We start from the raw sequence: 22988 nt of genomic DNA on the forward strand, positions 1-22988 counted from the left end.
ACAACTTATACGAAAAAGAGCTTTAGATATAGGAGGAGTCCCTTCTAGCAAATTGAAAGAGAACTCAATCTCTCTTTCGGGAGGCATCTTGGAAGATCGTCAGAAAATACATTTGAAAAGTCTTTCATTACCGTTATAGTCTGGAGTGTAATCTCTATATTCATTTTCCTTATTTTATAAATGAGCAATTACAGTTAAGAAGACTAAAAATATTTGGAATTTATGGAATAACTTTACTATTTACCAACTTTGGAAATAAAATAAAAGAAAAGAGGAAGAGATTATGAAATTAAAGATAAAGTTTTTTAAAAGGCAGTTTTCCACTCATCTCCAGATTTCATCCTAATCTGATGTTATCCACTCTTAAGATCCATCTTAGTGAAAATAGTAGATTCATTTAACTCATCCAACATATCATCTAACCTAGATGTCTATACTTTACTATAATCTTGTTGATGGCTCGGCAATCCACATACATCCTCCAAGAACCATCCTTTTTAGGTACAAGTACACCGGAATAGCATAAGGGCTCAAACTCTCTCTCACATGCCCCTTACCTAACAACTCCTCCACTTGCTGCTGAAATTCTTTTGTCTCATCGAGATTACTTCGATAGGTTGGGTGGTTGGTAATTGAAGCTCTAGGGATAAAGTTAATTTAATGTTCGGTCCCTTATAGTAGTGATAGACCATTTGGAATCTCCTTCAGAAACACATCTTCATATTCCTACAAAATAGAGAAAATAGAACTAGACAAAGAAGTGTCAAAGTTAGAAAATCTTAAATAGGCTTCCTTGTACTGAAGTACAATTAAGCTTTTCTTCTCACAGATCGCTCTTCTCACTTCTCTCTCCCTCAAATATAAACACTTTTTTCTTTTCTCTCTCTCACTTTCTCTCATTGGACCTTCTTTATTTTTCTTTTGGGTATTTATTATACTCAGTGGGCTTTCTTTATTATTTTTTCAACCTCTTTTCCTCTCAGTGGGCCATTCTTTTTTTCTCGGCCTCTTCTCTTTCTTTCTCTCTTTATTTTCTTTTTCTGAATGTTCTTCAAAAGATTTCTTGATTTTGATCTGATCAGCATAAACCTCTTTTGGGGATAAAGGTGTCAAAATGTGCTGGAAATCACCTAGACGTAAAGAGTATTGATTTTTAAACTCATGGTGATGGGTGTCTATCATACTGTCATAATGGTTTAAATAGGATATGACTAGCGTGCATGGGAACGACATCACAGCATACCTCATTTTTATATTTACTTATGGAGAAGGGAATCTTGACTTGCTTGTTTACCCTGACTTCTCCACACTCATTGAGCCAATGTAATCTATAAGGATTATGATGTTTAATACATGACAACCCTAACTTGTCAACTGATACGGTATTGGAAACATTGGCACAACTGCCCCTATCTATAATCAAACTGAATACCTTCCCATTCACATGACATCTGGTATGGAAGATGTTCTCTCTTTGATCATTATTCATTTCTTTGGATTGCATATTCAATGCTCTCTTGATAACTAGGATCTCACCTTGTACTAGGGCTGCTAAAGTTTCTTCATAGTCATTTGGTGATATTCTACTATCACCATCACTACTGTACTCATTGCACTTTCTATCTTACCATTGTCTCGCAATAACATGATCTTTTTATTGGAACATTACGAAGCGATGTGTCCAACTCCAAGGCACTTAAAACACTTAATAGAACTTTGTTTTTGAGTAATAGTAGGGGTTGAGGGTTACCTTTATATTTAATAGAGTTAGACTTGTCCCTCTTTTCTGCAAACCTCTTCCTATCCTCCTTTCTGTGCTATCTAGAACTATACTGAAGAGTAGAATGGTAATTTCCTTTAGAGGAACTCCTGTTCTTCAACTGCCTCTCAATCTTCATAGGTATGTGTATCATCTTTTTTAGATCTATGTAGTGGTGTAGCTCCACAGCATTAGCAATTTTAAACATTCAGCCCACTAAAAAATCTAGCCATGGTGGCATCTAGACTTTCATAAACTCTGGCCCTTATCTCTATCATCTCTATCTCCTTGTGGTAGTCTTCCACAAACATAGATCCTCGGTCAATCTTTGGAGCTTCTAGTGCAATTTCCTATGATAAAAAGATGGAACAAACCTTTTTCTCATGATAGACTTCATCTCTCTCTAGGTGGATATAGGTTGGTCTCCATCTCTTCTCCTGAGGGCTATCACTTGATCCCACCATACAAGTTTATAATCTGTAAACTCGACTACTATGAGCTTTACTTTCTTCACTTCACTATAGTTGTGGCAGTCAAATATTAACTCTACCTTTCGTTCCCACTCGAGATAAAACTTTGCATCATTCCTACTTCTGAACGGGAGTATCTATGTAACATCCCAAGTGCTAATTAAGGCAAATAGGTATCAGATACAAATTCATAATAATAAGTGCATGATAAAATTTATGCAGCATAACAAAATTATTACAAATCCCTTGCAAATACATATGAATTCCAATACATACATATATTGAGGCCATAAGTGGCTGCAAAATACAAAACAAAACATAAGGGTCACTTCTTTCATTATGCTATTGGACTCACCAGAGTGCGGGAACAGTCATGCACTCAGACTTGTACATCCACAAGATCCTCATAAATTTCCAAGGGTAGGTCAGCCTGCGGTTCCTCACTTTTTTTCTCATCTTGGGGAGGGGGGGCATGGAAATGGTAAGTTTCATATGCTCAGTAAGAAAAATAGTATTAAATTAACATCATAAGATTTCAAAAGTTAATTATTTTGACTTAAGAGCTTACCATTTAACCTCCTCGTTTACCAATCTCATATTATGAAAAATCATTTATTTATTAGGAAAATGGTATGTTAATACAAACAACCAAACATACATCATGCCAGATAATAGAAAAAATCAAATAAATCATGAAATACTTAGATTTTCATGTAATGCTTTGCGAAGTCGTTAAAACTTCCATCTCTGAGGGCAAATACAGATTTCTAACTACCCTAGTGGAATGACTATATTAGATATAGATACAACAATTAGCTCAAGCCCATTTTCGGCTGGCCAAACCATAGTACGATCTATGACTACAGTCGTACCAGCCATAGTGCCTATAATAGATATCTATTGTCACGACATTATTTAGCCATGGGTGACCCTTACAGATAGTGCGATACCGCTCTCGTCAGAGGGTACACCGTCATCCACTGGGAGTGGTCCTTTTACGTCTTTCCAGACCAGATACGAGAGAGAAAAATAGATACCTCGAAGGGTAAGGGGAACAGATACCCCTCAAAGATAAAAAGCCTAATGAGACACTTGATGCAATATGTATGTCAATATAGATACACTTCAGACCGTACAAGCTTTATTCTACTTTTCTCTTTTTCTTTTCTTTTATACTTTTTACTTTTACCGATTACATATTATATTTATTACATGTAAATTCATCAAGTATTTGCAATTCATATAGTATGCTTGAAAACAAGAACAATTCGACTTATCTGAAGACAGAGGCATACAAAACAGACAAAATTACAATCATATTAAATTAGCTTATTTAAACATACTCCTTAAGATGTCGAAAGAAATACTAGATTTCTTATCGAAACCTCGATATTTTCTCCTTCATAATTATCCGTTCTTTCTCTTCTTTTTTCACTAGACTACTATCTCTCTCTCTAAATCTTGAAAATGGAAGAATGAAAGTGCGGAGAGGAAGGGAATGGGAATGCCAATTTATAGAGTTTTGGAACCGTCGAATTCACACCAAGTGGCAAAATTTGATGAAAAGAGAGGACAAAAAGATGCTCAGCATGAAAAATAAGGAAGGAGGGCCTCCTCCACCGGCGGCAGCTACGCACTGTCTGAGGCAACGGTGGTGCATAGCTTGAGGTGGCAGTCCCCAAGCCAGTGCACTGCAGGCTAGCCTGCAGGTACACAGTCTTCCTGCCACGCGCGTAGGGGCTAGCCTACACATGCGCAGGGCGCCTCGTGCAGGGCCTAAGTGCACTGGGCCCCACACGCAAACCCTATGTGCATAGGGCCTATCCACGTAAACCTACTACACGAACGGAGCATGCATAGGGTGCAGCGCTTGTCTGCGCGTGAGGTGACGTACGAATGGCCCGCAAGTGCACGACAGGACTCAAGCAGGTTTTAACCCTGCACCGTACGCGCAGACGGGACGTGGGCATTGTGCGCACGTCCCGCGCGTGCGTGCGTGCGTGCGGACGGGACGTGCACGTTGGGTGCATTTCCCACAGCTACTATACATGAATGCGCGCGCACACAGTGCTCAGCACCTGCACGGGCAACTTGTCTCCCCGCAGAATTTTTCCCTATGAGATTTTCTTCTCGATTCGCCATTTTTTTTTACTTTTTTCAAATTTTCTATAATAAATTAAATGAGTTAAACTTAAAATTTAAATAATAATAAAATAAATTAGATAAAATCAAATAAAAGTAAAATAAATAAAAATTAATCAAAATTATGAAATATGATAAATATTAAGCAGAGTTATTTAATTAAGTTTAATGTGGCCAAAGGCCTGAATAAACAGAGTTTCTAAATCATTTAAGTACAGTGATGGGCGGGGCATTACATCCTCCCCCCCCCCCCCCTTTTAAAAAATTTTGTCCCCAAATTTGGCTTGAATAAATTTGGGTGCTTTTCCCTCATTTCGCCCTCCAACTCCCACGTCGCTTCATCCAGGGTATGATACTGTTGTTGTATCTTTACCATGGGAAATGTGTTGTTATGCAAGACCTTATCAGTCCACCCAAGAATCTCCACAGGAATCTTCTCATAAGTCATGTCAGCCTGTACCTGCACCTTATCACGAGGAATAATATGAAAAGCATCATGGTGCTACCTCTTGAGCATCGAGACATGAAAGACATCATGCAAACCCGTGAATTCTTGGGATAGAGTAAGGTGGTATGCCACGGGTCCAATGCACTCGATGATCGAAAAAAGTCCCGCATATCGATGGCTCAATTTCCCTCTCTTTCCAAACTGCATCTTACCTTTTTAGGGATAAACTTTTAAGAAAACTTGATCTCCCATGGCAAACTCAAAAGGTCGCCTACGATTATCGGTGTAACTCTTTTTACAGCTCTGGGCAATTGATAAGTTCTTGCAGATGATTGCGACCCTCTCAATGGTCTCCTGAATGAAGTCTTATCCTAAGTGTTGTTGGTTCCTGACTTCACTCCAGCAAGTAGGGGAACGGCATGGCCTTCTATACAAAGCTTCATACGGGGCCATACCGATGCTAGAATGATAACTGTTATTATAAGCGAATTCACAAAGAGAAAGATACTCATACTAGTTATCACCAAAGTCAAGAATGCAAGCAAGTAACATGTTTTTAAAAATCTGAATCGTACACTCTGACTGACAATTCGTCTGGGGATGATAAGCGGTGCAACCTAGACCTTATAGCTTCTTGGAAGTTGTCCCAAAAGTGAGAAGTGAACCGAGGATCGCAGTTGGACACAATGGATTAGGGAACTCCATGAAGTTGAACAATCTCATCAACATAGAGGCAGGCTAACTTACTAATGGAGTCTATGGTTCGAATAGGCAGGAAATGGGCAATCTTGGTTAGCCTATCCACGATGACTCAAATGGTGTTTCGACCAAAACAGGTCCTGGGCAATCCGGTGATAAAGTCCATAATCACATGCTCCCATTTTCATTCGGGAATCGAAAGACCTTGTAACAAGGCACCAGGTATCTGATGTTCTGTCTTTATCCATTGACAAGTGAGGCATCGGAAGACGTAGTCAACTATATTCTTCTTCATTCTTGGCCACCAATATTGTCACTTCAAGTCCTAATACATTTTCATACTCCCAAGATGAATGGATAACTTGGAAGCATAGACGATCTTGAGTACATTCGTACGTACAGTAATGGGGACCCAAATTCGGTTTTAGAATCTGAACAGTCCATCATCAGAGATCCTGAAATCAAAGGATTCATCAGAAGTGAACTTACCTAGATTCTTAGTGAGTTCTGGGTCCATGGCCTAGGCTTCCCAAATCTTCATAAAGAGATCTGGTATGGCTCGGATCTGGGCAAGATAGGTGCCCTTGCCATAGTAGCTTAGGCAGAGTGATTGTACAGCGTCCATCATTTTCCAACTAGAGACCATGGTTTGAGTCAACACGACAGACTCCTTTTGGCTTAATGCATCTACGACTACATTCCCTCTCCTGGGATGATAAATGATATGGCAATCATAATCCTTCAGAAGATCCATCCAGCGCTTCTGCCTCATGTTTAACTCCCGCGGTGAAAAGATATACTTGAGACTCTTATGGTCAGTGTAGATTCAAAAGTCTTATCATACAAGTAGTGCCCCTATATCTTCAGGGCAAAAATAATGGCTGTCAACTCCAGGTCATGGGTAGGGTAGTTCTGCTCATGAATTTTGAGATGTCAGGACTCAAAGGCGACTACTCTATCATATTGTATCAGGATACACCCCAACCCAATATGAGATGCGTCATAATAAACTTGGAATCTCCAAACATCCTCAATGAGGATTAACATAGGGGCAGAGGTGAGGTGACATTTAAGTTCCATGAAACTTTCACTGCACTCATAGTTCCAAACGAAGGGCACGCGCTTTCGGGTGAGTCGAGTCATAACGGCAGCAATCTTGGCGAATCCGTCAATAAACTGTTGGTAGTAGACTACTAAGCCAAGAAAACTAGTACCTCGGCCACATTGGTGGGCGGATTCCAGCTGAACACCATTTTCACCTTTTATGGGTCCACGAAAACTCCTTCACTTAAAATTACATGACCGAGAAAAGAAACTCGATCCAACCAAAAGAAGCACTTGCTTAGTTTTACATATAGTTAGTTTTAGCGGACAAATGTATAGTGTATTCTTTAAAGCTTTTAGAATATAATAGAATGTCATTAATAAAAATGATGATGTACTGATCTAGTGCGTGCCAGAAAACTCGATTCGTTAGATCCATGAAGGCTGCTAGAGCATTGGTCAATCCGAATGGCATCACCCTAAACTCGTATAAACTGTACCTACACTGAAAGGGAGTTTTTGGAACTTCTTCTTCTCTAACCCTTAATTGGTGATATCAAGTCCTGAGATCGATCTTAGAGAAGACTATGGCTCTTTGTAGTTGATCGAAGAGACCATCGATCCGGAGTAAGAGGTACTTGCTTTTAACGGTCACTCGGTTGAGTTTCCTTCCACACAGAGTCAAAGGGAACCATCCTTTTTCTTCACGAACAACACTGGAGTGCCCTAAGGAGAATGGCTAGGGTGAATAAATTTATGGATGATAAGGTCAAAAAACTGATGTTCTAGCTCTATTAGCTCAGCGTGACTCATATGATAAGTGGGCATTGAGATCAGCTGGGTTCGAGGCAACAATTCAATCAAGAACTCTACCTCACATGGGGGAGGTAGACCAGGAAGTTTGATGGGAAAGACATCCGAAAAATTACAAACAATTGGTATAGAACACACAACAAGATCAGCACCCATATTCCTATTCATTCAATTGTTAGGAAAATGATAACAATAATTTTATTCCTTTTTCGAGGATCGTAAAGTTACAGTTTTATTTTCACAGTCTATTATAATTTTATACTTTTCCAACTAGTCCATTCCTAATATTACATTAAATCCTATAAAATCTAACAGTATCAGATTTACACATACCTATATTCCTAAAGTTTTTATCCTACAATCTTTATATACATAGTGAGCTTCTAGTAGTCCCTTAGAGGGAGTTTCCACCACTAGTGTTTTTCCTAAAGTTCTGATCTAAACTCTATATTACAAGCAAATGCACAGGAAATAAAAGAGTGAGTTACACTTATATCGATCAAAGCCTTGACAAAAGTGTTATGAATAGAAAATATACCCTGGATAAAAACAGGGGCAAGAAAGGCACCAGATTCATCTAAGTGGTACGCTCAACTTTGTGCTATGGGTCAGGCTAAATCCTTTGGTCGCTGAGGTTAGTCTTTTATAAGGTGCTGGTTGCTTCCGCACCGATAGCAAGAGTTATCGATACGCTGATAGGGCAAGTCACCATACGAGCGACCACAATGTTGACAGGGTTGGTTAGCTCATGAAAATGGAGCTATAGGTGGGGGCAAAGTAGGAGGAAGCGCATGATAAACAACGGTTACCCGTTGATTAAGATCGTTCCTTGATGATCTAGTTCAACCAATCTTCAATCTTGGATGAACTCAACAACATTGAGCATATTAAACTCAACACCTTTGAATTACACCAAGAGAAAGAATTATGGAAATCTTCTAAGCAACCCAACCTATTTGAACCCAACAACAGTAGGTATATTAAACCTACCACTTTTGAATCATAAAAAGGTAGAAAAATTAAATTACTGTTACCCTCCCCTAAATCTAATGAACCCAACAATAATAGGTATATTAAACCTATTACCTTTGAATCACATAAGAGAAAGAAGAAAGGCCAAGGTGCCACAACTAGGAGGAAGAATCCTAGTTGATAAACCTAATAAGTTTTGCAAGCAACTTGCAAGACCTAAACTAGCTCAAAGAGACTAGCAAATTAAGAAAAACCCTTAACAAGTACGTAATTTCAATATGTTTTTTTTATAAGTAGAATGCACCCCTATTTATAGGTCAAGAAGCACGAAATTCAAAAGTAAATTACTTAAAATTAACTTTGGAAATAAAAACTAATAAAAACACAGAATTCAAGACTAATTAATGACTTGGGATTCTAGTCTTCTTTGAATTCATTTTTCCAAGGCTGACTTCTCTTTACTCCATGCTGATTTTCCCAATGAAGAGTTTTAATGCTTTTGAAGACTCCAATCTTGTTCATAAATGATCAGATTTATTGATGTCCTTCAACTTCAAAGTCAAGCTATTATTGTTGACTAGAATTGATAAAAGAGTGTAGTCTTGAACCAGGCATGCTTTTGCACGAATTTTAGGCCATATTATGGGTCAAAATGATTGTCTTGTTCAATTTAATATGATCCATTAGCCCTTATTGGCCCATGATCTGAAATGGTCATGAAATTCATAATTCTGGATTTCGCATTGTGGGCTTTGGAGCATTCTAGTGAAAGACTTATGCTAATCAAATTCTTCAAGACTTCTTGCGTTTTCTTTCTTCTTGAACGTATCATTGGACCAACAATGTTGATCAAATTATCATCTTCACAAACTTGAGCTTCCTGATTAGCAACATTTGAGCTTTTGTGCATTTGATCGCTATCAGTTCCCTCCCCCTTAAAAAGATTCGACCTCGAATCGTGTCCTGCATCATTTTCAAATGGAGAGAGATCAGAAACATTGAAAGTATTACTAATTCCAAACTCACCGGGCAAGTCCAACTTGTAGGCATTATTGTTGATTCTTTGAAGGACTTAAAATGGACCATCTCCACGAGGGTGTAACTTTATTTGTCTTTTGTTGGAAAATCTTTCCTTCCTCATATGAACCCAAACCCAATCTCTGGGTTCAAAGACAACTTCATTTCGTCCATGATTGATCCTTGTAGCAACTAGCTCACTTTTGTGTTTCAAACGTTCCTGAACTTTTTTATGCAAACTCTTGACTATCTCAGCCTTCTTAACCCCATCTAGATTCAAATATTCCTTTATGGGCAGAGGAGAAAGATCTAAAGGAGTTAGTGGAAAGGAGATAAACCTGTGGATGAATGCATAGTTCGGTTATATGCAAATTCAGCAATTGGTACACAATCCTCCCAACTCTTGAGATTCTTTTTTAGGATTGCCCTTAGGAGTATACCAAGAGTTCAATTTGTCACTTCCGTTTGTCCATCTGTTTGAGGATGACTTGTGGTTGAAAACAACAATTTGGTTCCCAATTTTCCCCAAAGTGTCTTCCAAAAGTAACTCAAGAATTTGACATCTCTATCGGACACTATGCTTCTAGGAACCCCATGTAGTCGAACCACTTCTCTAAAAAACAAATTGGCAACATGCTTTGCATCATCCGATTTCCTACAAGGAATAAAATGAGTCATTTTGGAAAAACGATCAACCACAACAAAAATACTGTCCATACCTCGTTGTGATCTAGGCAGCCCTATAATGAAATCCATGGATATGTCAATCCAAGGTGATTGAGGTATAGGCATTGGAGTATAAAGTCCGTGAGGAGGGGACTTGGATTTTGCTCGTTTGCACTCAACACATCTTCCACAAAGCTTTCCAACGTCTCTTTTCATGTGTGGCCAGTAGAAATGTTCATTTAAGACATCAAGAGTTTTAGGAATTCAAAAATGTCCCATTAATCCACCACTATGTGCCTCTCGCACAAGTAACTCCCTTAAAGAACAATGTGGAACACACAATCTATTTTCTCTAAACAAGAAACCATTATTTTTGTAGAACTTGTTAAAAGCTTCATTTTCACATGTTTCAAAAATTTGAGAAAAATCAGAATCATTAGCATACAATTCTTTAATGTACTCATATCCCATGATTTGCATCTAAAGTAACAAGAACTGTGTACCTTCGGGAGAGTGCATCAGCAACAATGTTTTCCTTACCCTTCTTGTACTTCACAACATAGGGAAAAGTCTCAATGAATGCTATCCACTTAGTATGCCTCTTATGCAAATTCTTTTGTTCCCTGAGATATTTGAGAGATTCATGGTCAGTGTGGATCACAAACTCTTTTGGCATGAGGTAATGCTGCCATGTTTCCAATGCCCTCACAATGGCATAAAGCTCCTTATCATAAGTTAGATAATTCAAATGAGCTCCTTTCAACTTTTCACTAAAGTATGCAAGTGGTCGGCCTTCTTGAAGCAAAACAGCACCTATTTTAATTCCTGAAGTGTCACATTCAACTTCAAAAATTTTAGAAAAATTAGGCAAAGCTAGAACGATTGCATTAGTCAAATCATGCTTCAATTGATCAAAATCTTTTTGTTGTGAATTACCCCATTCAAACTTTACATTCTTTTTTACCAACTCATTAAGAGGGGCTGCTTTTGTTGAAAAATCTTTAACAAACCTTCGATAAAAACTAGCAAGCCCATGGAAAGATCTTACCTCAGTCACACTTGTTGGAATTGGCCAGTCAAGAATAGCCTCAATCTTTGCTTCATCAACTCTCAAACCATTAGCACTTACCACATAGCCAAGAAAAATTACTTCTTCCACACAAAAAGTACATTTGTTCAAATTAGCATACAACTTTTCTTCACGCAAAGCAGCAAAACAAACTTAAGATGCTCAATATGATCACTCATATTCTTGCTATGAATCAGAATATCATCAAAATAAACAACCACAAATTTTCCAATGAAACACCTCAAAACATGATTCATCAATCTCATGAAAGTGCTGGAGGCATTAGTTAAACCAAAGGGCATAACAAGCCACTCATAAAGACCAAATTTTGTTTTGAAGGTCGTCTTCCATTCATCACCTTCTTTTAATCTAATTTGATGATATCCAGATTTCAAATCAATCTTTGTAAAAATGCATGCATCATGTAACTCATCAAACATATCATCTAATCTAGGAATTGGATGACGATACTTAATGGTGATTTTATTAACAGCCCTACAGTCAATGCACATGCGCCATGTACCATCTTTTTTTGGAACTAAAATCACAGGAACAGCACAAAGACTTAGAGACCCACGGATTTGTCCTTTAGATAACAATTCATCAACTTGCCTTTGGAGTTCTTTTGTTTCCTCCGGATTTGCTCAATATGCTGAATGGTTTAGAATAGTTGCACTGGGCTAGAAATCAATTTAATGCTCAATACCTCATATTGGAGGTAATCCATCGGGCACTTCCTCGGGTAGCACATCTGCAAAATCATTCAAAACACCAACAATTTCTAAAGGCAAATCGTTAGGTAACTCATTAGTAACCAAACAAGTTTCATGGTATAAAAGCATAATCACTGGTTTGTGAGAATTCATGGCCCTATCTACATCTCTCATGCTAGCAAAGAAAGTGCCTTTTTTCTCACTTGCTTTTGGCTTTTTCTCAACACACTCCTTAGGCTTTTTCAGCTCACTTTCATATTCTAGCATTTTATTCTCACTTGTTTTTACCTCTTTTTTAGCTCACTTTCATATTCAAGCCTTTTTCCCCTCATTCTCTTGTGACCTTTATGTACTTGCTGGGGTGTCAAAGGTACAAGGGTATAAGCCTTTTGTTTGTGAACAATTCGGTACTTGTTGGATCTGCCTTCATGATTGGCTTCACGATCAAACTCCCATGGTCGTCCAAGTAGAATATGACCTGCACTCATTGGTACTACATCACAAAGAACTTCATTCTCATATTTACCAATGGAAAATTTTACCATAGCTTGCCGATTCACCCTTATTTCTCCACTATCATTGAGCCATTGCAAGCGGTATGGTGTAGGATGTTTGATCATTGACAACTCCAGCTTGTCTAGAAGATAAGTGCTTATACATTTAGTACAACTTCTACCATCAATTATAAGCATGCATACCTTATCTTGCACTTTGCATCTTGCATGGAATATGTTGTGCCTTTGGGCCTCTTCTTCTTGAACTTGCATATTCAAAGCCCTCATAGTAACAAGAACTTCATCACCACTGAATTCACATTGATCACCTTCATCTTCACATGAATTGGCTTCCTTTTCATCTTCCCCTTCACTTTGACTCATATAAGATCCATCATCAAGCATAACCATGATTCTGGAATTAGGACATTGAGAAGCAATATGCCCATTTCCCAAACATTTAAAACATGTGAGTTTCAAAATAGAAGAGCTCTTACTTGAATCACCCTTTGAAAAACTCTTTGGCTCAAATTTCTTGGATTTTGCCTTCTTCACATCATCCTTTTTATTCACATTATTTCCTTTCCAAGATGATTGAGTAGAAGAAAACTTACTTGAACCACTCTTCCTTTTTAATTGCTTTTCTACCTTTTCAGCCATATGAAGCATTTCCTCCAAATCCATGTAGTGCTACAATTCAACAACATCAGCAATCTCCTTTTTCAAACCACCCAAGAAACATGCCATAGTAGCCTCAGGATCTTCTTCAATATTGGCTCTAGTCATAGCCATGTCTAACTCTTGATAGTACTCCTCCACACTCCTTGATCCTTGAGTTATGCCTTACAACTTATTGAACAAGTCCCTATAGTAATGAGGGGGCACAAATCTCTTCTTCATTACTGCCTTCATGTCCTCCCAAGTGCCAATAGGTCGTTCCCTATTTCTTCTTCTAGAGACATTCAACTTATCGCACCAAGTTAGTGCATAACCTTGGAATTCAGGAGACGCAAGTTTTACCTTTTTTTCTTCCGAGTAATTGTGGATTGAAAAGACTTTTTCCACCTTTGCTTCCCACTCCAAGTATGATTCGGGATCATTTCTGCCTTGAAATGTAGGAATGGTCATTTTGATGCTGTTGAGATTGTCATCAACTCTACCTCTATTCCATCTCTTCCTACTTCCTTGGGATATTTCGGATTGAACCTCTTCATCAGATTCATACCTACTTGCATTCCTTTGCAAATTTGCTTCAAGTTGATCCAGGCGCTCCATCACCATCTCCATTATTTGATTGAATTGTCTCAACAATTGTTGTCTCCAAGCCTTTTGTTCAAAGCTTTCTTGTGGTGCCTCCATTTCTGTTGTGTCCATAGGAAACGAAAAGTTTAAATCCTCACACCCTTGTTTCCCTTCCTAAAATGTCACTCCCTAAATGTAACTCTCGGCTTAATATAGTGGGGGATAGATTCACTCATTTCTTACCACTTTTTTTCTTATTGCAAGCCTTTAAGAATTCGTTCAAGTCTTACAAAAGCTAAAACAGCACTTACTAAGAAAAAACAACTAGAACAAAGAAGGACAAAGTGAATAAGGAAAATCAAGAAGAATGAAAGAAAAAAAAAAGGAAGAACTGATTCAAAAGTGTTGAAAACTTTTGTAACTCTTTATTTTCCCAATGATGAAACCTTCAAAACAAATGATGTTAGTACTACCAAAGATCAAATGAATCAATTTTTTTTTCACAGCTACTTTTGATCAAATGAATCAAGAAAAACTTAGCTCTGATACCAAAAATGATAAGCAACGGTGATCCGTTGATTAATATCATTCCTTGATGATCTAGTTCAGCCAATCTTCAATCTTAGATGAACTCAACAACATTGAGCATATCAAACTCAACACCTTTGAATTACACTAAGAGAAAGAATTATGGAAATCTTCTAAGCAACCCAACCTATTTGAACCCAACAATAGTAGGTATATTAAACCTACCATCTTTGAATCACAAAAAGGTAAAAAAATTAAATTACTGTTACCCACCCCTAAATCTAATGAACCCAACAATAATAGGTATATTAAACATGTCACCTTTGAATCACATAAGAGAAAGAAGAAAAGCCAAAGTGCCACAACTAGGAAGAAGAATCCTAGTTGATAAACCTAATAAGTTTTACAAGCAACTTGCAAGACCCAAACTAGCTCAAAGAGACTAACAAATTAAAGAAAACCCTTAACAAGTTCGTAATTTCAATCTATTTTTTTTTACAAGTAGAATGCACCCCTATTTATAGGTCATAGGAACCACGAAATTCAAAAGTAAATTACTTAAAATTAACTTTGGAAATAGAAACTAATAAAAAAAAGAATTCAAGACTAATTAATGACTTGGGATTTTAGTCTTCTTTGAATTCATTTTTCCAAGGCTAACTTCTCTTTACTCCATGCTGATTTTCCATCATCCAATGAAGAGTTTTAATGCTTTTGAAGACTCCAATCTTGTTCATAAATGATCAGATTTATTGATGTTCTTCAACTTCAAAGTCAAGCCATTATTGTTGACTAGAATTGATAAAAGAGTGTAGTCTTGAACCAGCCATACTTTTGCATGAAGTTTAGGCCATATTATGGTCCAAAATGATTGTCTTGATCAATTCAATATGATCCATTAGCCTTTATTGGCCCATGATCTGAAATGGTCATGAAATTAATAATTCTGGACTTCGCATTGTGGGCTTTGGAGCATTCTAGTGAAAGACTTGTGCTAATCAAATTCTTCAAGGCTTCTTGCATTTTCTTTCTTCTTGAACGTGTCATTGGACCAGCAATGTTGATCAAATTATCATCTTCACAAACTTGAGCTTCCTGATTAGTAACATTTGAGCTTTTGTGCATTTGATCGCTATCAGTGCAACTCTAGTTCATTTGTCTGGAGGGTTACTTATTGGTTCAAGCAATCTCTTTTTAAGCTGTTGAGGTTATTGTTGGGCATGGATTTGGGAAATATGTTGGTGTTTGGCCGAGATAAGGTCTTTGACCAACTGGGCATGTTCAAGCACCTCCGCATACAAGCTGGATATCAGTATCGCAACTCAATCATAAATGTCAGCACGAAGGACCTTGAGAAACTTTCTAGCTTTTCGACTTTTGGGGGTGACCATCAAAAGGGCAAACCTAGACAGTTGAATAAAATGGGTTACATACTGGGCAATAGACAGACTTCCTTGGTAAAGGTCCTGAAATTCCTCCTCTTTATTTTTTCGAACATAGGCAGGGAAAAATTTATCAAAGAAAGCATCCATAAAAACTACCCAGGTTAGGGGTAGGCAGGACTTCCTTCTTAAGTTGCCACCAGTGTTCTACTTCACCATTTAACATGAAAGCTGCAAAGAAAAATTTTTGTTCTTTAGTTAGGTCTAAGACAGATAAGAGCTTCTCTATACGTAGGATCCAAGCTTCGGCTACTAAAGGATCAAGGCCATTTCAAAGTGTGGGGGTTAAGTTTCTAAAATTTCACTATATTGTGGGAGATAGACTAATTTGTGTTTTAGTATTCAAGGGCAAGGGGTGGATAAGGGTTGGCCTGGTTTTATTTTATGGCTGCAATTAATCCTTGGATGGCTCAAGAAAGTTCTGTAAATTTTTCCCTGATCGGATGATCTGGGGCTTCAGGTCACTCAGCACGCTCTATAGATGGTCTTCTTCATGTCATTCCTACAAAAGAAAGGAAGACACAAGTTGGTGGTCTAGCTTGAGAAGAGGACTTATTTCTTTCCTAGGTATTCTTAAGGGTTCATCTACCTAAGGCCTCAATGCAAGGGATTTGATCTGCGAAATTCTACTCTGATACCATCTGTGACATCCCAAGTGCGAATTAAGGCAAATGGTTGTTAGATACATATTTGGATAATTAGTGCATGATAAAATTTATGCAACAAAACAAAATTATTACAAATCCCTTACAAATACATATTAATTCTAATACATACATATACTGAGGCCAAAAGTGATTACAAAATACAAAACAAAACATAAGGGTCACTTCTTTCATTATGCTATTAGACTCATCAGAATACGAGAACAGTCATGCACTCAGACTTGTGGATCTATGAGATCCTCATAGACTTTCAAGGGTAGGTCAGCCTACGGTTCCTCACTTTTTTTCTCATCTGGGGGGACATGGAAAAAGTGAGTTTCATATGCTCAATGAGGAAAAAAGTATTAAATTAACATCGTAAGATTTCAAAAGTTAATTATTTTGACTTAAGAGTTTACCATTTAACCTCCTCGTTTACCTATCTCACATTATGAAAAACTATTTATTTGTTAGGAAAACGGTACGTTAATACAGACAACCAAACATACATCATGCCAGATAATAGAAAAAATTAAATAAATCATGAAATGCTTAGATTTTCATGTCATACTTCGCAAAGTCATTACAACTTCCATCTCTAAGGGTAAATACAGATTTCCAACTACTCTAGTGGAATGACCAGATCAGATACAGATACGACAATTTGCTCAAATCCATTTTTGACTGGTAAAACTATGGTACGATCTATGACCACAATCGTACCAAACATAGTGACCCTAACAGATATCTATAGTCACAACATTACTTAGCTACGGGTGACCCCTACAGATAGTGCGATACCACTCTCGTTAAAGGGTACACCGTCATTCACTTGGAGTGGTCCTCTTACGTTTTTCCATACTAGGTAGGGGTGGAAAAAATAGATACCCTGAAGGGCAAGGGGAACAGATACCCCTCAGAGATAAAAATTCTAATGAGACACTTGATGCAATATGCATGTCAATACATATACATTTCGGACCATACAGTCTTCATTCCATTTTTCTCTTTTTCTTTTCTTTTATACTTTTTACTTTTACCGATTACATTTTATATTTATTACACACAAATTCATCAAGTGTCTGTAATCCATATAGCAAGCTTGAAAACAAGAACAATTCGACTCATCTGAATACAGAGGCATACAAAACAGACAAAATCACAATCATATTAAATTAGCTTATTTAAAAATACTTCTTAAAACGTAAAAAGAAATACTAGATTTCTTACTGAAACCTCAATATTTTCTCCTTCACCGTTCTCCTTTCTTTCTCTTCTTCTCTCACTAGACTACTATCTCTCTCTCTCTCTCTCTCTAAATCTTAAAAATGGAAGAATGGAAGTGTGGGGAGGAAGGCAAGGGGAAGGGCAATTTATAGAATTTTAGAATTGTCGAATTAGCTCCAAGTGGCAAAATTCGATGAAGAGAGAGAAGAAAAATATGCTCAGCACAAAAAATGAGGAAGAAGGGCCTCCTCCACCGGCAGTGCTGGCGCGCCACCAAAGGCGGCAGCGACGCACTGCCCGAGGTGGCAGTGCCTCGGCCGGCGCACTGCAGGCTAGCCTGCAAGCACACAGGGCCTAGATGCATTGGGCGTCGCGCGTAGGCCTACTGCGAACAGGCCCCAGGCTCACAGGGCCTTTCCACGCACGAGGTGACGTGCGGACAGCACACCTACGCACAATAGGATGTGCGCAGGTCCTAACCCTGCTCCATGCGCGCGGACGAGACATACGTGTTGTCCGCACGCGCAATATTTACGTGCGTGCGGATGGAACGTGCATGTTGTGTGCACGTCCCACGACAACTATGTGCGCATGCACCCGCGTATAGTGCCTAGCACCCGTGTAGGCAACTTGTCTCCCCACAGGATTTTTTCCCACGGGATTTTCTTCCTGATTCGTCGTTTTTTTTTTATTTCTTTCAATTTTTCTATAATTAATTGAATGAGTTAGACTTAAATTTTAAATAATAATAAAATAAATTAAATAAAATTAATTAAAGTTAAATAAAAATAAAATAAATAAAAATCAACTAAAATTATGAAGTATGATAAATATTAAGCTGAGTAAATTAATTAAGTTTAACATAGCCAAATGCTTGAATAAACAGAGTTTCTAAATCATTTAAGTACAATGATGGGCGAGGCATTACAATCTGCATCTTAATGGATATAATGTCATCATCCTCCCTTCAGACCTCTCTTCTATCGACCTCACTATTATACCATAGGAATCATCATCATCTTGATGGTGTTGGCATCTGGGATTGCTACAATCCCTACCTCTATCTCTCTCATCAATTCTTGTTGTTATACCTTCAATGGCTAAGCTCAATATGTTATACATGTCATCCATCCTAGCTTCCATGCATTCTTCTAAGGTCCTAAGTCAGTTAACTTCAGTAAATTATGACATATATGCAAAAAGATGTTAGTGAAAAAAAAATCACTCCTTCACTGTCACTCGTTTTTACTGCTCTCTATCTTCTTCTGCCAAGTTGAGTGTCAGAACTAGATCTCTTAAATCAAGACAAGTAAGATTATCTTCGGGACTCTGTAAAGAATCTTAGAAGGGATCTTATTCTCTAGAAGTTCATAGTTAATCACATAGAAGAAGAATATGTGATGTTTTTATGCTTATAACTAAATAGTTAAAATACAATTAACCATTTAGATGCGTAATGGAACTAGAGCACTCAAGGAAGAATGAAACTAGGAGTAGAAAGAAGACAATCCTAGACTTAAAACATCAAGGATCAGATCAATCCCTATAGATATAACTGGAATGCTACACCTAATTATTCTACCCCAATAACAATTGCGCTCTATGACTTACTTGAGTTTCTGTGATGCAAATATTAGAATACTGAATGCAATGTTGTAAAAAGAAAATAAATGAATCATGCACCTTTTTTTTCTGCTCGCTATTTTTTTCTCATAGATTGTGTTTTTTTTTCACAGATTATGTTTTTTTATAGAATCTCTCAATTTTTTTCTCACATATTTTGTTTTTTCTCATAAATTGTGTTTTTTTTTTCACAGAATCTCCCTATTTTTTTTCACAGAATCTCTCTATTTTTTTTTCACAGAATCTCTCTCTTTTTTTGCTCACAGAATTTTTTAATAATAATAACATTAAAAAAATTGTCGAAAAGTAACTAAATAAATTAGCACTTTTTGTAACGAGTGCTAATTTTATATAAGAAAATAAATACATATAGTAAATTAAAAGGATAATGATTTACCAAAGCCTAAGCTCTGATATCAACTAATACAGAACCAGAGATCAACAACGTAATCCAAAACCTCGCATATACATCAGCAACCAGAAACTCAAAACCCTAGGTAAACTCTCATTTCTTGACCTACACTCAACAGGGGAGTGAAAACCAAGATTATATGGAAATGAGAAAATTTGGAATTGAAGATGCTACGAAACTTATCTCGATAAGTGATCTCAATTCTTTGCTCAACAAATCAGTCGAAGACATGCTCACTGAACTCACTCTTAGAAGCTTGAAAGCTAAAGCAAGAAAATTTGAATATTATTGAAATTTGAATTGTCTACAAGATGGGGTGGTGGCCTCTATTTATGGAGTTGACCATCCTTATTTAACTAAAACTAGGAAATAAGAATTCTAAACATAGTTCTTAATTTTAATCTCAATAAAATACTAAATTTTAATTTAACTAAAACTTAAAAATATAAAGAAAATAGCAATAAAAAAATTCTGGAATTAACTAAGCTAGACTCCTCTTCTTTGATAGGCTTAGGCTCCCTTTTCCACTTTGACACTTGTCTTCCACATGGCTTCATCTTCTAATTTTTTATTATTTAATTCTTTATGGAGGTAGTGGCTGGACATATTACTTCTTCCAAAATTGTAAATAATTTGGGAATTTAGGAATCAAGTAGGACTCTACATCCTTTGGACCACTCATTCTCCCATGTTGTGTTGTCTTCTTCTTCTTTCTCTTTTTAGTTTCCTTCTTCTTCTCATCTTCAGCATCCTTCATCTCTTCTTTTTCTTATTGTGCAGCCATGCAAATTTTTCTTCTTGCTACAAATAAGGGGAAATAGCTTCAAAAAACTAGAAGATGGCTTGTAGCAAGGAGAATCCTTCTCTGGTTGCGGTATCTTTTTAGTCTCTATTATGCTTTTGTTTTGCATGTTAGTCAGAGTTCATGGAGAGGGCTTAAAGTCTCCTCAAAGAGAAACCTAACTCAGTCTTTCCTATTTTGGTGTAGTTCTCACGTGGGTAAACGGGACTGCAACTCCATTCTTTTCCTAAACTAGAACCATAAATGGTTAGGGCTTTTCTTACTTTCTTGGACCTGTTCTTGGAGCTTCTTGAGATTCAAATTCTATTTCGTGAGTGATCCAAGTTTGGACGAGCAAATTGAAGGCCTTTTAAAAGCCTTTGGCATGAGCTCGGGTAATAGGTCCCTTCAAAACTTGAGTCGTGCTTCCAACTTATCCCAAGTTGTCTTTTTGGTCGCTTATGTCCAGGTTTACATAAATGTGTTTTGTTTTTATCTTTGATATAATTATAGGTACTATGGAATTATGATAATTACAACTGCAATAGTTTATATGTAAGTAATAAATATATATTATAAGAAAGTATGCATATGCATAATTAGTATGAGTTTATGGTTGGATATAGTTGTGTTGATATAAATATATGTTTTTAATATGTGTAGGTATGGGTTGTGGTTGCTTATTGTTTGCATCATATGTTGGGCATATGCTTATTACGATATAAACCGTGTATGTTGGATATATATGTATGCATGAAATTGTTTGCTTAATATAATGTGTGTGTGTGTGTATGCGTAGTTGGATGTGAATTTTTCTTTTTAAAAAAATAAAATTTCAAGAATGTTTGAGTTTTTGAAGATGGGGGATGAAATAGAAATAACCCTTGAAGAGGTAAAAGGTTACCGGGTATCATGGAAGAAAGTGTACTGACTTAGTACATAGAGTGAACCCCTACCCTGGATGTGTTCTTAGTTGTACGAGACTGAAAAGTCCCATATCGGAAGGGATTGGGAGTTGATTTAATTGCGCTCATTACCGAACAGAGTATTGAGACTGTATAAAATTGTGACACCCATTACTAGACAGGGTATGGGGATGGCCGATGAATTATAAAAGAAATATTTTTTATATCCGTGTGTAGCGAGGATCCATATGGGCCCCCAATGATACTGGTAATAAAATAATAATTTGTATTGAAAATGGAAATGATCTGAATACATATATGATATGGTTGATAGAATTTATGAACGAAACGAAATTATCTGAATATGAATCTAATATGATATTATGATATTTATAGTATCTAAATATGAATATATTTAGAATGGGTAATGAAAAGGATGAGGTTATTGACTGTTTTTTTAGGTTATACTTTACGATAATAATGATGAGTATGATTGTCTTTCAAATTGGACTTCTTTAAATATAAAATCTGTATTTGTTTTATCAAATATGTATGACTGTTTGTTTGTATATCTTTGTCTGGATATTGCCCTATTCTTACTGAGTTTGTGAAGCTCACCCCAATTCACACCCCCTCCCACTGCAGATTAGTTCATATCAGGAGCAAGTTCAAGATGAAATGAAAACTTTAAAGGAACTTTTAATCATTTTGGAAGTTTTATTGTAAAGTGGATTTAGATATATTATAGTAATATAATTTAAAGATTTTTTTGAGCCTCATGAATGGTAACTCTATATGAGAGATGTATTGTTGATTTATAAATTTTAGCCTAATAATACGCAAACAATCAGGTTTTATGCGTATGATAACGCTCTTTTCTCAAAACAGAAGGCGAGATGTTATAGATGGTATCAGAGCTGCATTCCTTGGAACTATCCCTTGTGCCATGTGGTGTAGGATTCTTATGAGGTTTAGAGTCACAGGAAATTAGGTGGGCCAAAGAGTATTATTGTTGATTGTGTCATGACCTCAAGATCATGACAAAATAAAGAGCTTGGAGGTTTGTACCATTCTTTCAGAGCTTCACTATAATCTCAATTACCTGATTACTTATCTCATGGATACTATTGGATTTTCATCATAGATGATATTTTTACGAAGCGAGGCAGCAGTTAGCCTTCTACTTCCCCTATCAGTGCTTTTGCAAACACTTAAGTTATTAATGCTTTAATATTTCTATCTACAACAATATGCATTTCTAGGGATATTTTAGTTAATGGATAATTTATCCTCAATTGATTCCTTATGAGATGGAAGAGCTTTTAAAGACTAAGAAGAAAGAGAAATCCTAAAAACAAATACACTCATATGCAACATTTTGAAAGACCAAATAATTGTCCAATATTCTGATGAATTTTAGAATTCCCCATGAAATTTGCCTTAAAAATAACAGATATCCTATTTGTTGTGAATTCCCATCAAGGTTCCGCGTTGTAACTCATGTACCTCGTGGATAAAAACATTTTGGGAGATGGAATAAATCATGTGTTTGGTGAGTAAAAAAAAAAAAATGGTGCTAGTAGGTGAAACAAAGTACGCCTAATTAATATTTTTCTAAGCCTGCTACAAACTCAAAAAAAATACAATTCCTAAAGTCAATAGGCAGAATATTAAAATATTCAGAAGATTGAGTAACCATTCAAGATTTGAATAGATTTTGATGTTCTTTATGATTTTATTTTCTTTCTTCCTTTTTATGAGAAAGAAGATTTGACTTAGGTAATAATTGATCATATGAATGAGAAAAAGAAGATTACATTGAATGAGATAAAGTATACCCTATTAGTATTTTTATTCTTGAAAGTCTTTATTTATCCT

At 36.7% G+C, this 22988-nt stretch overlaps 1 pseudogene; it reads right to left on the bottom strand.

Moving 5' to 3' along the window:
- Nucleotides 1-9017: 9017 nt before the first annotated feature.
- LOC110811488 (uncharacterized) lies at nucleotides 9018-13665 on the bottom strand (annotated as a pseudogene).
- Between the last annotated feature and the right edge of the window lie 9323 nt (nucleotides 13666-22988).

Source organism: Carica papaya, chromosome 1 (genome assembly GCF_054855325.1).
Source record: "Carica papaya isolate Zhongbai chromosome 1, ASM5485532v1, whole genome shotgun sequence".
In the NCBI taxonomy this organism is placed as follows: domain Eukaryota; kingdom Viridiplantae; phylum Streptophyta; class Magnoliopsida; order Brassicales; family Caricaceae; genus Carica; species Carica papaya.